The sequence below is a fragment of the Odocoileus virginianus genome, chromosome 2 (assembly GCF_023699985.2).
Source record: "Odocoileus virginianus isolate 20LAN1187 ecotype Illinois chromosome 2, Ovbor_1.2, whole genome shotgun sequence".
Taxonomy (NCBI): Eukaryota; Metazoa; Chordata; class Mammalia; order Artiodactyla; family Cervidae; genus Odocoileus; species Odocoileus virginianus.
Window position 1 is genome coordinate 18,173,280 of NC_069675.1, and position 15,700 is coordinate 18,188,979.

The following is a 15,700-nucleotide window of genomic DNA, read 5'->3' on the forward strand; positions in this document are numbered from 1 at the left end:
TGCACTTTCTAGGCGGGGTCCTGAGAAGGAAGCGTGTCCCTCAGTATCTAGCCAGGTAGGCAGAGAGGTGTGGATCCATGGTAGGCATGTCATTTGATCCTCCGCAGTGAATCTTAAGGTGTTTAACTGTTGTGTCCAATGGGACGAAGCACTGCACGCGTCATAGAATTGCTCCTCAGGGATCCTGGACGTTTGTTATTGCACATCTACCCAGACCCATAACTTGCCTAGGCCACAATGAGTTTAGATTTCTATAATGCTTTCTGGAGTAACAAACAAATTTCTCTTTGGCTTGATAGAGGAAAAACTGCTGTCATTTTAGTCGTAGTAGCATGACGTCTTTTTAAGCCTATGGGACTAGGCTTACTCTAGAACTCAGGGGTGCCCAGACCCCATCCTTGCCGGATTCATAGGACCACCATAGAGCAGGCACTTTGTGCTTTGCTTCTGGAAAGACTGAGCTTGGAAACGGGGGATTTACATGCTGTCTCCCCTGCTGAGTTGCCCTCCTCTCTTCCTGCCAGATCCTCCCCTCCAGCTTTCCCAGGTCACTAAGGCATGATTTTGACAAAGTCATCTCGTTTTTTTCAACTTCTGGTCCACAGTTAATATCCAAAGTTAACATGGTGCCTTCCTTAACCCCACTTCTAGCCTCCTTCTCCCCTAGTCCCAGTGCCAGGCACTTAGCATCTCGATCTGTTGCATGAGTAATTGTGATGATACAGATGGTTTGCTAAGATAGGAATGTGTATGGTCTCTAGTTAAGGTAAGTATCAGTGATTTGTCTGGGATTGGAGTAGACATCCAGAATTGGTTCTTATTACTGGTTTCTTCTTTCTGCTCTTAAAGTGCTTTAATTCTTTGGCATTTCCTGATCATTGTCCTGAGAGAAACCATAGGATTGTCTCAGACGTATTTTACAGGACTCGCCCAGTCCTTTATAGTGTATCATAAAACACGTGCAAAGATTTCTGTGACACCAACCTACAGTGGTGCAGCCCTTTCTTATGACATTACAATGTGTTAATTTATGTGAAGTGCTTGGAAAGGGGTGAAGTATCATGCAGACATATTTACTTATCAGTAAAGGAAGAAAATGGAGCATTGCTACCAGCGACAGATGTCCTTTCAAGGTCTTCATGAAAAGAGAGGTGGCGCATGATATTAGACCACTTAATCAAAAGTGAGCCAGTTGTAGATTCATAACACCTGTAGAGAGGAAAAGGGACAAGTCTCAGTGCACTGTTACGAACATAATGTAGCACCATCTGTATGTAGGAGGCACAGTAGGCTATCTCTTCAGTCACGCTAGGGGGTCAAAATGGATAGAAGCCACAGGAAGGCGTATTTAATCTCAACTTAAGGAAAAAATAATTTTTCACAACTAATGATGTACAGTCATGAACTGGGCTGTTTCCGGAGATAAACTGAGCTCCCTGTAGCTGGAGAGCCTTCTCTCCCTCTGGGTGGCCACCTTCCAGAGATGCTTAGGAAGAACATCACTTTGGAAAGGAGGTTCGAGCAGAGGCCTTCCGTTTTATCCCCATGCTTCCATGGGTCCTGTAAAACATAAACCTCGGTACGGTTACTATATGTTGACATAATTTTTACATTGGCATTCAGAACCAAAGAGTGGTCAGTTAAAGGTGGCTTTAATGTAGAAGTTGGAAATAGGGAGAAGGAAGCCATTCAGAAATCCCACGGTAAATTATTTGCAGGGAGGGAGTTCTCACAGCTCTTGGGTTTCCTGTATTTTAAATAGTCAGTGACCCTTCCTCCCATGCTGCCCCCCGTCCATGTGCATCCTGTGTTCCCACCTGAAACAGCCCCTCTGCCTCCCCCCCCCGCCCGTCACGCTCTCAGGCTTTGGGCCCTTGCATTCGCCTTCCCCTTCTACAGCCTTCTCCTTTTTCAGGACTACATTTCCTTCTCTTTGAAGTGTTTTTTAGTGTTCGGCCCCTAAAGATGACAGGTGTCTCTCCTCTACTCTTAAAGTATTAATAATAATTCCCATGAATCTCTTTATCATAGCAGTTTTCGTAATACATTGAACTCAGTGATTTTTGGGGGGCAGTCTCTTAAACTCTGTATGCTTTTCAAGGGATGGGAGTATTTTATAGCTTTCCATATGGTTTAAAATATGAACCTACATTTAGGATTGAATGAATGATGACATATATTGCAGAAGAGAAACATTTTCTTTCTGCCATTAGGTAGTAATACTCCTCCTTGTCTCACTATAAAACCCTTGCAGTTTTCCCCCAACTCCCTTCTTTATGGCCATTACTGCAGAAATCCTCTGCTCCAAGCACAGGGCTCACCTCTCAGTTAAATTCCACTTTATCCACAAGGCCTTTGTTCTGCAGCCAACACCCAGCTCGCTCCCTAGGTACTCCCAACATATCCTGTCCATGTTGCCAATTAATCATATACTTCCTTGCATTGTTATGTAACTGTTAGCATGGATAAAGCCTTGTCTCACCAGCAAAAGGGCATTTTCTACAGGTCAGGAATTGTGTCCTTTTTTCCTCTGCATATGCATTAATTTCAAATGAATCAGTAAATGCAGAATGGACTTAGACCATGACTTGACTTGAGCATATTGAGGTTCCTGCTTATTAAGGAGGATGGCGTTCAGGTCATTCTTTGTCAGAAGAATAAAAACCGAAACAATCATATGAAAGTGGAAATAGAAAGCCTAATATGTTGTAATAGCGATAGTATTTTAAGGGGAAAAAGGCTACATAATAATTTTATCCTTGTATGTGATCCACATCAAAAGTTTTCTCTTTGAGACCATGATTAGATGTAAAGAAGATCATTTTAGAATATGCAAACCCCTGTCATGATGACTTGACCTTTGCCAGCATATTTATAAAGAGCATTGTTAAGAAGTTAAAGGCATTTGGGATCAGAACTGTTTGTATGGAGGATTCTGGGGGAGAAGCCCCTATAGTCAGGATGGAATATAAAGTATTGGAAGCTTTAGCAGAAGAGGTCTACCTTAGGTAGAAGTCACAGACCCCTTTTCTGGAGGATTTATTGTACTTGTATAGACTAGGAAAGGAGTCTGTGGACATGTTTCCCCTTATCTTGAAGAATAAATTCCTCCCACCTTCATTCCCATCTGAATGGAATTGGCATTCTCAGTGAGACTGTTGCCCTTTCAGGCCACTGACTGCCCTATTTCAGAACTTGCTCACTTTGTGAACTCTCTTTTGAGTTGCCTATTTTCAGTTCATTTCTTTCATTCAGTTGTTCGTTCAGTCATGGAACACGAGCTGAGCTGGGCTCTTCCAGGTGACAAGACACTCCCTTCCAGGTGTCCTTATCATGCATGGATATCTCTTTCCACTTCCATGCGTGCCAAGTACTGGTTCTCCCACCCATCCCTGCCCTTTCCAAGGACAGGTGAGTCCTGCTCTCCTTGTTCCATCTCTGCACTTTCTTAATCCCCATTCTCCGCTGTCACCTCTTTCTCTGTCTTTTCTCTTGAACTTCATCCTGTTTTGGGCTTTCCTGGTGGCTCAGGCGGTAAAGGATGCCTGCCATACAAGAGACCTGGGTTTGATCCCTTGGTTGGGAACATCCCCTGGAGAAGGGAACAGCTACCCACTCAGTATTCTGGCCTGGAGAATTCCATGGACTGAATAGTCCATGGGGTCGCAAAGAGTCAGACACAGCTAAGCAACTTTCGCTTCCATCCTGTTTAGACATGGTTCTTCTGTGTGATCATTATCATGTTAATTCTTCCTTCCCTCCGCTTGGTTTAGGCTTCAAGCGCCCTGCTGGTCCTTTTCATCCTTTTCTGTTCTGTTGAGCTTGACTGCGTTGTGAGGTACGTGGCAGCTCATCACACCTCTCAGGAGATGGTGGGAAGGACTGAGTCTCAGTGGCTCTGGTCCTGAACCCTGCATGATTACAGAAAGGAAAAATGGGGCGATCTGTGGAGCTCTCAGCATTTCATGGTTCATAAGGCCGTTTGTAGGTGTGCGCAGATATACTTGCCAGCGCCTCCATGAGAAAGAAAACTTAGAAAGAGAAAGCCATGTCACATGCATTGATCGAATGATGTCTTCGCAAGGAAGAAAAAACAGGAAGTCTTTAAGTAACATCTAGGTGCAATAATAATGATAGCTTAACTTAAAATGTGCCTTGCCGTTTACAAAGCTTTCTTTTTTTTTTTTAACTTTTGTTGTCCTCATTTTGTCTTTCTGACTCCATGAGGAATTTACAGATATGAAAACAGAGGTCGAGAGAATAAGTGACTTGTGCAAGATCACAAGCGTTGTTTGGTACAGGGGACAAAGCAGGTCCAAGTCTTTAGCCCGAGTTCTTTGAGTTAAAGCCCTGTACTCTCCACTGCATTTTAAAAAAACAATACTTTGTAGTCTTAAAGCTCAGGAAACACATCACTGAATATGAGTTTATATCTCAGCCATCATATTTGTTTATAACAGTATACTACATATTAACACAGTGTACATATGTTTCAGTTACTCACTGCTGTGTAACAAGCCACCCGCAAAAGTAATTGCTTAAAACAGTGAAGATGTGTTATTTCTCACGCCTCGGTGTGTTACCGGGGCAGGTCCCCTCCAGCTCGCTGGTGGCCGTCTGGGACTGGATGCTCCAAGGTGGCGTCACTCACATGTGTGGGCCGGTGGGCGTGTCGCCCGCTGTGCGGTCCTTCATCCTGGCGCCTTCATAAGATGGCAGGAACAAAGGGGAGGAAGCAGCAAAGGTTTAAAAAGAGACCAGCATGGAAGTCACACAACACGACCTCCACTACATTCTGCTAGCATAAGCAATTCACAGGGTGAGCCTTGGTCCAGAGGATGGGGCAGTGGATTCCGCCTCTAACTGGGAGAAACTGCAAAGAATTTGAGGCCAATTTTAAGTCACCATAACATACATGTCCCCAAAATAGGGACTCCTTTAGTTTTCCTTTTCTGATGGTGGAGAGTTGGTGGACTGCCACAACTCTCTGACTTTCTTTTCCAAAGACCAGTGTCCTTCTGGCCTGGGGCTCATGGCCTCCTTTCTCCCAGCCACTCCCTTCCTGTTTCTTCGTTCCCTGGCCAGTCAGCAATTTACCTGGGAGTAGATACAAGATTTAGAAGCCTCTGAGCACTGCCTAAACTCTAAGCATCATTTAGCTGATCATTATTTTTAACTCCTCTCCTTGCGGAATGTTGTAACTACCTAGTTAAACTTAGTTTTGCCCCATCACACAATAGGAAATACCATTTTTGGACACGACAAGATCTGCCTGATAAAACCAGGTCAATTTTTAAAACATCTTACATCTAACAGAAAAATCTGAAAGAATTTTTTGGCCAACCCAATACATAGTAATTCCCTTCTAGACTGGTTGATTATAGATGATTGTCTGAGAGAATTGGACCCACCAGGTGTGGTTGGAGTGTGGAGCCAGCCTGGCCTGTGCCTCTGAGCATCCCATGTCCTCCTGTGTCAGCCAGCTTAGACTGTCTTAAGGGGAAAGCTCCTAGATCATGATTTTTTTTTTCTCTATGCTCCGTGTTCTTTGCTGTCCCCAGTGTACATGCCTCATTTTACAGTTTTTCCTTTGCCCGTGTAATTTTTCACCAGGATTTTTAGGTACAGATTCATAGGAGAGAGGTTAACTAGTTAAAAATCTAAAAAGTGATACCTCTCCTGTCTTTCCTTTTTCTGTACTGTGTGTTGAGTTTTTTTAATATCATTGTGCCTTTTCTGCTGTGTTATGTGACTCTTTTTATGTTTTTATTAAGAAGATGAATGAATGTAATATGTTATTTACAGTCAGCCATTCTAAATTTATTTTAATGAGATTTGTCCCAAACTTTTTGTTCCGAAACGTTCTGTTATCAATTTCTGTCTTTAAGTATGCATTCCTTAATAGTTATTGAGAAAAATCCAGTCCAGTTATTTTGAGGTGGAAATAAATGAAGTCATTGTTTATAATGTTCAAAAACTTAAAATAGAGTTTCTCCTGGGTTGTGTGCAGTGTATCACGCCAGGTTCCCAAGCTCCCTCCTGGCTCCAGCCTCTCTCTGCCTAAAGGGTCTGATTCTCTTCCAGAGCCTATATCCGGAACATTTATATCACTTGCTTTCTGAGACTCTATACTGAAAATCCTCTTTTATTTTTAAATCAAGATTTGGAAGCATTGGACTAAGCATTGCTTAGTCCAAAGTAATTACAGATTTTAGATTATCTGTTAGTTACAATGTTGACTAATATGTGACTTTGGTTTTCACTGTAAAGCTTAACAGAATGTCTTGAGCACATTAGATTCTGAGTACAGTTCCAGTGAAAATGCAGCTGAGCCTGAATCCCAGTGTTCCCCCACCCACCCAGGAGACAGGCTGTGTGGCTGTTTGCTTTCAGGCAGGGTCCTGCCTGCTGAGTGGCAGAGCACGGCTTTGTGAGTGTGAGTCACAGGGCAGCGCTGACCCCATGGCCCTGCGTTCGCGCCCCTCCAGCCCCACCACTCAGGAGACCTGATGTCCCGTGGCCCACACTTTTCTTTACATTGTGGTCTGTGAGCAAATGTGTACATGTGAGTAGACAGCTAAAAAACAGTCCTCCACACATGACCTGGTGCCGTGCAGAGAGAGCCCATGTCTAGATCTGAGGTCTAGAATCCATGTCCACTTACGCATGAGTCTGGATAAGCCTCCCACCTCATCTGGGTCTGTTTTCTTACACGAGAGAGGAGACGAGGAGGGATTTGATGATCTCAAAAATGACTTCTACCTTTAAACTCTTGGACTTCTCCCAAACTCTTTAGAATGGGGGCGGGGGTGGTGGGGAGAAACCCAACCTGCTGGTGATCAGAGACTTCTGGGAAAGAAGACAAGAAAAATTTTTAGAAAATCCTAAGACTCAGAAGACAATGAGAGAGTGAAAGAGATGGTTTTCATCATGATAGGAAGAGGGTAAAGTCCAAAGGAAATCATGAAAGAATTAGTTACTTTTTTTTTCCATAAAAAAATTAGATAAGGCAAAATGAACTAAATTAAAATGCTATAGACTAATCATTTAAACCAGGATAATCAGAACTGGTTGAATTGTGAAGGCTGAGTGGTAATCCAACAAAAGAGATTGCCTGTTGGTTAATGGCTAGCTGGATATCACTAGTTGCTTTTTCTTTTTTTACATCTATAAATAGATAGCCCCTTATATAGCAGGAACAGAGACTGTCTGGCCAAAGGCTGAATCCGTAAGATAAGGATTTACTCTATTAAACTGCTTTCTAATAGAATGTGGATATCTCTGCCTGTCAGCCTGCCTTGATGGGTGCATTGTGAGGAGGGTGATGTGTGTAGCATCGTTATAGCCCTGTACACTCACTGGTGTGAGCTCCATCAACCTGTACATGGCTGCCAACTGGCTCCACAGCCATATTTGTACCTGTCTGTCCCCAGCTATTGCTGCCCCACTTTCTTTAAGGTAAAGTCTGTCTTTGTCTCTCTTCCCTGTCACACCTCTTTATCCAGGTTCTCCATATTTTTATGGCATTTTTCTTTATTTCACACTAAGTTGTGTATACACACACACACAGAGCATTATATTTGTGGAAGAGTTTTAGATTCTCTAACTTTATGATTAGACCATTTTTTTCTATGTCTCTTCAAGTAAAAAATGGTCTATTGAGTTACAGTCCCTTGTCTTTGTTCGAGCCTCAGTTTTATTTCTGTCTCATAAGACACTGACCTTAGAAGACAGTTTCTCAGTCATACCCTGTCGTATCATAAAGCTCCAAACACTGTAATTCCAGGAAGGGAAATAAGATAAAAAGAAGGGTGCCCAACCCTGTTGTATAAGAAGGATACATCAAATATACAGCCCATGGCCAAAATGAAGGTCATGAATTTTACTACAGCATCTAAATAGTCATATGCAGCTGCTTCAGGGTGAAAATCCAGGATGCTTAGTTCCCTTTGCTCCATCCTGATCTCTTTGGACTCTCCAGAAAATTTGCCTTGTTGGTACTGTATTGTATTGTGATAATAGAGTCTTGGAGATTGCTGCACACTGGTTTTTGTGACTGGCTGTAGATATTTAGAAAAGAAGCTTTCTGGGGTTTCAGAATTTACAGCCTGAAATTGACTCATCCTGGATGAAGCCAGCAGAGTGGAATCTTTGGCAGGCTGTCCTTTCCCTTCAGAAGCACTTGAGTTACATCAAAATTAATCTAGCCACAAAGCTGCAGTGAGCGAAAACAAGGTGCAGTTTGGGAAGTGCTCAGTTAAATAGCCAAGACTCACTGGGAACCTCGTGGAAGACAGAGAGCACTGGGCTTAGTTTGGGATGTGGTGATGAAGAGGATGAGGCTTAGGCTTGAAGGAACTCAGCACCTCACAAATACCACCTCCACCAGTCTCAGAAGAGTTTCAGACCTTTGGATAAGAAAGGAACACACACAGAGGTTATCTGCCTTCCAGAAAAGAGTCAAGTCATAGACTGGATTTCTACCAAATAATGAAAACTGCATTTAAGAAAAAGCAATAAAGCAACCAGGAAGCTTTAAATCCAGACTAGGCAAGCCTTAAACCCAAACTACAAAATCAAGGACCTCAAAAAGCATACACACAGACAGAATCACTGATGATCTTTTTATCCCTCCATATTTGCCTGTAGTTTCAAAGCTTGGAATCTACAGGTCCCAGCTTAAAAAGAAGTCACATCTCACTCCTCCGCATCGTTTAACTAATCTATCCACTTTTGAGTAACTGGAGAAGGAAATGGCAACCTGCTCCAGTATTCTTGTCTGGAAAACCCCATAGACAGAGGAGCCTGGCAGGCTACCTACAGTTCATGGGGTCGCAGAGAGTCGGACACAGCTGAGCACTTTTGAGTAATGGTCTTAGAGGGTCAGTGTCAGAAATACCTTAACTTTCTCTTGGTTCCTACACATGCACTTGGGTGGTTCAGTTTTCTAGAGCTCCCCAGTCAAGTCTTGACTGTAGAACTTCAGCCTGTCTTCAGCTGGATGATGCCTTTAGGAGGGTGCTGGGGACCAGTGGGTTGGCAGGATGATTACACCAGGGTCAGAAACATGGAGGACAGGTCTCATCACGGACACGGCAGCACAACCGGACAGGGAAGTCAAAGCCAGAAGCTTCCTGCAGGTGGCTCAGAAAAACCCGAGCCCCTCTGAGTCCTCTGAGACAGTGTTAAGTTTTAGATCACCCAATAACAGTTTCTGTAGATCCCTGCACTCCTAACAGCGTGCTGGATAATTAAGGTGCTTGTATGATGCTTACTGAAACTAACCAGTGAGAATTATCCCTGAATATTCATTTTCAAAAGGGCTTGATCAAATTAAAGCCTTGTAATTAATTATCATGTCCATCTGTTCCCAAGACCTTGTCTTGAAGAAGATGGCGCTTAATAACAGTTTGGTTTTTTTTTTTTTTATTAATCTATTAGTAGACAGATTTCTCTAATTCAGTTCATATTTTGGTTGTTCCCTTTCATTTGAATAATTTATCTAGCTGCTTTGGGGATAAATAAAATTAACTTACACAGTATGTAAAATATGCATTAGCATAGAGCAGATTCAAAACATTCCTGACTCTTGACACGCTATCATGCAGCATTCTCTCTGTTTTTAAATACATGCAGAAAAATTTGGAAATATATTTGAAGCCCTTCTTTCTCAACTAAGAAAAGAACTTCTATTCTGTTGCCCTCTGTCACAGTAATTTTTGGCCCAAAGGAGCAAGTCAACTCATGACTAAAAAAGCCAGAGTCTATATTAAACTCTGATGTTTGTAAAACAAAATAATTGTAGGAATTCCATGTTATTATTGGACTTATCCCCAGAATGAAGAAAATATGCTTTCCTAGAAGTAAAACCCTTGCCCATTGGAGATGAACTATCTCCCTAATAGAGAGTTTAATTTGTCAATAATCCACTTCAGATGTGTAAGCCCGCACTTCCTATACTAGTGCCTTATGCTGTTTGTGTTGCATCTGACCAGTGCCTGTTCTTATTTGGTCCTTGTTTCACTCCTGAAACAAAAAGCTTCAGGCTGTCACTCGGGGGCTTTCAGTTTGACATGAGGGAGACTGGCCATCGCCAGATGATAAATACGTGGCCCTCTGTCACTGAAAGAACACCCCTCAGCTGAATTCCATAAGACTTTCATTAAAAATGGAAAGCAGAATCCACAGCCTGGATGATATGGCATCTCAGAGGGCTTCCCCCACCCACCCTCATTTGATATCATCAGCAGCAGCAGCATCATCATGACTTAGCCTGTTGGAAGAATAGCTCCAGACAGTGCTACAGAAATGTTTTGTGAAGTTACTTATGAAACTAACAGGCAAATCTAACCCGTTAAAATCCTCCCTCTTCTAGAAATGCCAAAAGCAGCACCCAGTACTGTGGGCTGTATTTTACTCTTCATTGCCCCCTCACGTGGGCTGTAGGTGATAAGACTCATCATTGTGTAGACACAGTTTGCAGAGGGTTGAGAGTTATATGAGCTTAGCAGACATTTAACTGCTTGACTGCAACCCTGAAGGTAGAGACAACTGGTTTCTTCTGGACTTTTGCTCCATCTGTTGTGAATGTATTATCACACAGACAAGTACATTTTAAATGGTCCTTTCTGGATTTTGCCTTTTTTTGTATGCTATGGCTCTCATGATAAGAGGATGGAGTACTTTGATCTCCATCAACTAGATCATGGATTCTTGAAGACTTTTATGACACTTCCTAAGACGTTAGACTGTGTACTTTTTTGAGGACAAGGATGCACCTGGTAAGTCTGAATCTCATCATTGTCTATTACAGGTAAATACTCAGCATACTCTTTGAGTTAAATGTATAGGTAGTTAAGCTGTAGTAAGTCCTGGCATCAGAATCCCAGAATGTTTTTAGTCTGTGTGGAGAACAAATATTTGAGTGTTTATCATGTGCTGGATGTTTTTCTTACCTTGTAGGAATAAGAAGTAGAGACTGATGTCAAGAAGCTTACAGTCTAAAGGGAAGACAGATGTAGATAACTGGAGCAATTTAAAGTGCTATGTGCTTTAGAAGTAGAATTGTACAAAAAACAGTAATCTTATAAAGAGATACTGATTTCGATTTGGAATTTGACTGTTGGATTTGACTTTTGAGCTCAGTCTTTAAGAATGAGTCAGAGTTCACCAGATGGAGAAAGAGGAAAGGGCATTCTAGGCTATTGTGGTCATCGATTTTTATATTTTTAATGTGTCTTACAACTTATAAAACACCAATACAGTGTATTAACACATATATATGGAATTTAGAAAGACGGTGACAACAATCCTATATGCAGGGCAGCAAAAGAGATACAGATGTAAAGAACAGACTTTGGACTCTGTGGGAGGAGGCGAGGGTGGGATGATATGAGAGAATAGCACCGAAACACATATACTACTGTATGGAAAATAAATGACCAGTGCAAGTTCAGTGCATGAAGCAGGACACTCAAAGCCGGTGCTCTGGGACAGAGTGATGGGGTGGGGAGGGAGGGTCAGGATGGGGAGACACATGTGCACCCATGGCTGATTCATGATGATATATGGCAAAAACCACATCAATATTGTAATTATTCTCAAAGTAATTAGTTTTTAAAAATTAGCACTGATCCCACCCGTGCAGAAAGTGATGCTGCTGCTGCTGCTAGTGCAGGAGATGGAAAGAGATGCAGGCTCAATCCCTGGGTCAGGAAGGTCCCCTGAAGTAAGAAATGGCAACCTACCCTAATATTCTTGTCTGGAGAATTCCACAGACAGAGGAGACTGGCGGGCTACAGTCCATGGGGTCGCAAAGAGTCGGACACCACTGAGCTACTGAGCACACAGCACACGTGATGATTCAAGAAAAATGGAATTCATGCCCATGTTGTTTTTTCTTTTTTCCTTTGGTAATCATCTCTTTTGCAAAACTACATCACTAGATCTAGATATCATTTACTTTCTTACTGCTTTTAATTAATGGTACTTCTTAGTATGGTACACCCAGGCCCCTTATTACCCAGCTCTGGCCTATCTCACTAGTTCATGTCTCCCACAAGTTTCCCTCACAGTATCCCCCAGTTCCCCAGCCCAGCATATAATATCTTCCTGGTGACTTGAACCATTTGCTCCAGCCTAAACATGCTGTTCTTTCTTGCCTCTGTAAATGTGAGTAGTTTCTTCCCCCTTCCAGGAATGTCTTTCCCCCCGCCCTCTCTTCCCCATGTGGGATGAACACTTCCCATCTGTGTCACTCTCACTACGCTGCTCACACACACACACACACACACACACACACACACACAGCATTGGCTCTCTGTGCCTGCAGTTGGAAGAAGGACCCCAAGGGCTGAGCGGAGGTCTTCAGATGCATGAGGGACTCCGGTGTTGAAGATGTAGAACAGCTACTGCCAGAAGTGTGATTTTTTTTTTTTTTCCCTCCACCACCCATCAACAGCTTGGGTATTAGCACCAAGGAAGTCACTGGTTTGAATTCCAATTTGCAACTAGCTGCCTTGGAGCTGAATTTGACCCCAACATATGTTTTCTTGACATTGCCCCCCCCCTTTTTTTGGGGGGGTCCATCTTTAAATTAGTCATCAACATTTAAAACCTGGGATTCTTCATGGAAAAATCTGGTGTCTCGAGCAGTTGGAAGGTATGGCAACATTGACTATACACTTCTGCATGGAGTGAATAGTGATGTCCCTCAGAGGGCACAGACCCTCTGGAGTTGTCCATAGCACCCTTCCCACCTTTGAAAGAAGACAGTTACGTTTGCCATTTCAGGGTGTATCTGACTTGGGGTTGATGTCAAGGGACAAGATACGGATGGAGGTTAAAGGGGCCAGGAATTTAGAGGTATCATGAAGCTGGTGGCTCAGGTAAAATGCCATGGGTTTGGGGGCTGTTTTTTGTGAAGGAGATGCCATCAAATGAGGCCCAGGCTTAGAAGAAAAGTGAACCATTTGGGAATAGAAGTCTCAGTAAGGTTGGGGAGCCAGTGTGGTGGGAGCCTGGGCCTGAGACAACTGGAAGGAAAAATGAACCGATATTCTGAAAACGCCAGAATCAACCCCCAATACTGTGGACTACAGGAAGTCTGATTTGACGTTTGAGAGAAGTGTGGCTGGTGGAAGCAGATGGCTGAAGTAGAGGGGCAGCAAGGGTCACTGAGCCCCAAAGATCAGGTGAGGGGGTCAGGGTGGTGAAAAGGCTTCCTCCACATCGACCTGGGAGCTTCCAAACGATAGTGATACGAAACAGTTCACAGGAGTTCAGTGCTTCTACGTTCCACACGCTGTGTTGGTTACATCAGTGTATTGAACCCACGTCGCAATCCCACGAGATAGGGAAGCTTGAATCTTCCTTGTCCTACATGCGGAACAAGTGAGCTTGAGAGAGCTGATGGGGTGCCCAAGGTCATACAGCTCCCACGTGACCAGAAGTCACACCTAAGATTCCCGCATGTCAGAGCACTCTCTCAGAACCTCCACCCCCCTGTAGGAAATGGGCAGGAGATAAAGCCCCAGGGGGCTAGGGGGGCTTGCATGGAGGCTTGAGGGAGGCAAGCGGCAGCGTAGGGCTGGCCTGTAGTCACTGTGAAGAACAAGCCCAGGGGAAAGGTGAGTGTGGGGACGTTCATGGTCTCGCCTTAAGGAAGTAATGTTTTCAAGTGAGCCAGGTAAGGGCTAGAACAGATTTGATGGTGCACTTTGTGATGATGATCAGATTCTGGGAGAGGAAAGGGTGGGGGAGGCCGAGCAGTGGGCACGAAAGGATGAGTCCCTGGGAAGCAGGGCGATCTCTGAGGATGTACATTCCCTTGAGGATGGAAGACCAGGGGACCTTGCACTTTACACTGATGACAAGGATGAGAGGTCTGGGAATCAGCAGCCCCAAGGGATCCAGGGGACGAGTGCTCAAAGTCAGCTCTTTCAGTGCCAGCTCAGGTCGCAAGCAGCTCTGAGGCCCTACAGAAGCATTAGCAGCCCAGGCGGTGGAGGGTCTGTCCACATTTCCAGATAGTCCGGAGGTTGGAGTTCTTCACATGATGCAGGGAGCAGATGGAATGGTCCCCATCGGCTTCTGCTCTGGTTTGTTTATATATATCCGGTACCTCCCTAAACCAGACTTCTTGAACCGAGCCCACCCCGCCAAGTGCCTGCTGTGCGCACATACTCGGCAGAGAGTTCCAGGGTCACTGCGTGTTCACCAGCAAGCTGCTCGCACGTCGTGAAGCATCCATTCCTAAGGCAGTCGGCGAAGCCAGCCCTGAACTGGGAACACCTGATGTTGATTTGTTGGAACGTACTGTCCCCACCAGACCCACTCCTCCTCCTTCCCAGAGTGCAGCGCGCTGGTGTGCCCTCCTCCTGCCTCTCCTGCCTGGGTCTCCACGCACCTCACTCCTGTCCCCGCTCTGCAGCTGTCCTGCCCGCCATGGAAGCACACACCAGTGTCTTGCCCCGGGCCTGGGGGGCTGAAGGCAGAGAGCTTCTTGTCCTGGGCTGTGGTAGTTATCAGGTTGTTGGGCCGCGCTGAGTTCAGTTCAGGACCCCCACCAGATCCGAGGTCTCAGTGTTTCAACAGGGGCCTGGGCCCTGGGGGTGCTTCCCAGCTGTGTGTCTGTGCCTCTGGTTCCCCCGCTGCCAGGAGGAGTCTCTTGGGAACAGTCCCAACTCTTCTTATTTAAACAGTCGTGTGGGATAGAGGACCTATGCAACGCACACTGGCTTTCTCCTGCCCTCACCTGCTTACTGTGGGACTTGGCTCCGGAGGGTGATTTCTAGGAATGGTGTGAGCCCACAGCTCCTGTTGTCTTAATGATTTATACCACTTTTCTCTGCAGCTTAGCAGTTAAGTTCCTTGAGCCACAGGCCAGCATTGAGAATCCAGCCATAATCATCGGCCCCTTGATAAAGCTAGGAGGAGGGTGGTCATAATGCCTGTGTCATCAAGGGCTTACGATGGACCTTCCTGTTAGTACCGTGGAGCGGGAAGTGCAGGACTGTTTTCTCTGCCCTCCGTTGATGCTGCCCCTTTACTGAAGCATGTCCTTCCGCTGCTCCCCACGGAAACACGCAAAACACACCAGCGACCAAAAGCACGGAGTGATTTTACTGTTGTCTTTGAAGGGAAAGTGATGCAGAACATGGGGTTTCTGGCTTTACAGGTGAAAAGAGGAGTGAGGAGGCCCCTGGGAGAAGGCGTGTGGTCCTTGGAGCCAGGCCCTGTGCTTGCTGCTATAGCTGAGGCCCGTGCTGAACCGCCTGGGTGGCGGAAATGAAGGGGATGGTGGATGAATGGGCTGGGGATGGCGTGGGTGGGGGTTGTTACTTAGTAGTAAATCTTGCAGATGAAGCAGGAGAAACATAGTAAGATACATAGGGAGGGCAGTTTTCTACCAGGTTAGGCAGGCCCTCAGCTGGGAAACACATTTCTTTTTGGAGGTTTTATTTGCAGTTTTCTTAAAAAACAAAACAAAACACAGAACTTACACATAGCTAGAAAGAGGTTAGAAATTTAATCAGTAGAAAGATAGTAGATAGATCAGATTTAATTAAAGTTGAAACTACTTTTTATAGACTAGGAATATGTTTTATGTGTCATTATAACTTCCGTTACTGACGGTTATTTTATTTTTATGATGTGTGGAATCCAGTAGTACACGTGCTTTGCCCTTTTAATTCCACAT

General features: G+C 44.5%; 1 protein-coding gene across 2 annotated transcripts in view; it reads left to right on the top strand.

Annotated features, from left to right (window-relative positions):
* Nucleotides 1-15,700, top strand: part of CRIM1 (cysteine rich transmembrane BMP regulator 1) — a 205,040-nt gene that overhangs the window by 96,147 nt on the left and 93,193 nt on the right. The window lies entirely within an intron of this gene.